The sequence below is a fragment of the Cupressus sempervirens genome, chromosome 7, assembly GCF_028749045.1.
Source record: "Cupressus sempervirens isolate cs-2001-9-10 chromosome 7, ASM2874904v1, whole genome shotgun sequence".
Lineage (NCBI taxonomy): Eukaryota > Viridiplantae > Streptophyta > Pinopsida > Cupressales > Cupressaceae > Cupressus > Cupressus sempervirens.
Window position 1 is genome coordinate 67273394 of NC_143124.1, and position 3024 is coordinate 67276417.

Consider the following 3024-nt stretch of genomic DNA (forward strand, 5'->3'; position numbering starts at 1 on the left):
AAGAAGAGATTTAAAGTCAGAGATGGTGAAGATTTTTGAAATGTTTATGCATTCCAAAACATTCCAAACATGCGGCCAGGTACTGAGAACCCAACGCCAATAAGATTAGATCATATTACCGTGCACAGCTAAACCCTATGAACTGTATCGCCATGTATTGTTTATAAACCCTTGTCGGTTCCTTTGAAAAGCCGCCCTCAATTCCAGAAACAATGCAATTATGCATGGGTTCTCCAGCGTTGAATTAACACCTCTTTCTAACCCTTTTATTTTCCGCATGTCGCTGATGTTTATATTTAGTGTCTGTATCTGTATAACGCTAATTTTGCACCTGCGCATAATTGCCATCATTGACGCCTTCTGTCGACAAGATTCTCTGCTGGTTGTGTCCGCCATTCGACTGCGATTTTTACTTGTTAAAAACCATTCCGATATATATATATATATATATATATATATATATATATATAAAATAATAAATAATAACAATCTGCGGAATTCATAAAAAGTAGATATGTCTTGCGTTGAGAAAGGTTAATATTTTTATCATTATTTGCGATTAGGAAAAGCAATATATTTTCTTTTAAAATTATAATTATATTTATTTATTACTCTTTATATGGTTTCCCAAATATTTAATTAATATAATTAGAGTTCATTTGAACTATTAAAGTGTGTTTTTTGAAATGTAGTATTTTCGTTCATTTTCTAAAAGTCAAATCCTTCTAAAAACTTCTTTCAATAAGTAGAAAAAAATAATAATTTTTTTTAAAATTATATTTAAATATATATTAATTTTATTAAACTATTAAAAATATATTCCTAAAATATAAATATTTAGAGATTTTATTTTTTTATCGTAAGAGATATAAATTATGTAGAAGATATTAAAGAATTATTTTTCAGTATTTATTTCATTTAAATAAATCTATTTTAAAATAGAAAAAAAAAATTAACTATTTTATTTATTTTTAAAATAAGTATATAAGAAAATTTCTAATTCAAATAGATATCTTAATTATTTGTTTACTAAGTCTATGGTCAAAAAATCATTTACACATACGTGACTACACCTAAACCCTACAATATAAGAGACATGTTCAATAGTTTCAAATATATTTGTGGCTTAAACTAGGATATCTAATTGTAAATCTAATAAAATGGTGAGGTTTTAATTTTGATAATAATTGAACCTTGTGGAGTTGGAAATATTCTCACTTATTTCATTTTGGAGAGTGGTGTAAATTATGTAATCCTTTAGAATTTATGTATTCTTAGTTGTTACATCTTGTGTGTGTTAGTAAATATCATAAGTCTCCATGAAACAAAAGTATTAGTAGACCTTGACAAGATGCATTTGAAAATATTATTTATTTAATTAAAATATTTATTAAGCACCAATACTATTTACATCATATGAGAAAATAAATATTAATTTTATTATTGTGGGCCAAGAGTCCAAATTTGGTTATAGGAATCCTTTATGACTCCAATGTTGAGAGAAAATTTGTGAAAATATTATCATTAAATTTTACAATTACAAATGGAAGGGATTCTTATCAATAGTTGGCTGCTTAAGGGTCATAATGGGAGAATATTTGTAGCAAAATTGATGATATTTTATTTATTTCTTCTCTCTTATGAGGGTTCGCTTTGTATATATTGGGAAGTGATTTCATATTTTTGAGCATTCTATCTCACTCATTCTAACCAATTGAGCATTATATCTTACTTGATTTAGCAACATTCATAGTTTTCCATGAGTCATATCATGCTAGTTGTTAGATAATGGTTTTGTGTCTCTTTATTTGTCGTATTCTCTTGCTCTTTCTATAAGATTTCTTATGCTCTTGCAATAACATTAAAGTGATTAACATTAGATAATTTGACATTGGTACTTCATGCCTACCAAATTAATATTGCTAGTATCAAATTGAAAGGACATGCATCATTATGGTGGGAGCATTCTGGTGCAATAGCACATGGGGTTTTGGGAAAGAAGCCCTAAAGTTTTGGCTTGGAGACCCTAAAAGATATCTTGAATGTAATATGGGCAAGTGAGAAGCCCATTAGGAAGTTTTGTTAAAGTTTGATATCATTTGTCATGGTTAGGTCAATTAGGACCTAAAGTTGTCGTAGTTGTTTGAACATGTCACCTATCCTCATGTAGACTTGGCAAGGCTATATTGAGTCAATTTTGTGTTATTGCACTTAGGGAAACACAATGGGTAGAAAGTTGTACGACAACTTTGCAACATTACAAATGTCGCTTGTGCAAGAAAATACAACTTTTGCATTTCAATGAAAAAATAGTTATTGAAGTCTCCTTTCAGTCAAAAAACAACTAGCAAGCATATAAGGCTTCTAGGTTAATTATATTGGGTTTGGAAGTGAATAAGCACCTTTCTTGCAAATTGAACAAAGTGCCTTTTTTGTATTCCCTATACATTTTTGTTACAACTCGAGAAACTTAGTTATTTTGGATTGAATGGTAGTTTTCTTTATTGTAACTAATTAGATTTCAATTAGTACATCCTACATATTGGTGTAAATAAGTATTTACTTATTACACTCACTTAAGTTTACTTAGGTTAATGCATTATTTAATTATTTTGCATTATTTTATTATTATTTTAGGTGAGACACTTAGGAGTTTGTGTACTCTCTTTGAGTTACGCGACTCTAATTATGCACATGGTGTCTACAACACAAGAGTATGCATCATTCACTAAGTTGTCATGATGACAACATAGTTATCCGCACTCCTCATTTAGCACATGTTGTCTACACCATTGATTTGCATGCTACACCATTGTAGGTTTATCCTCACATCATCGCACTTAATCTCGTGCTTGATGGAGGATAACCCATATCTGGTGGACATGTGCCTAGTTGTATGACATATCATGATGCTAACTTCTATGCATTCTAGAAGCTCTCCTAAGGCTTTTATATTCAGGCACTCCTAGTGTACTCTTAACCAGTTATTGAATGAATATCATCATTCTGATCATACTCTGTCTA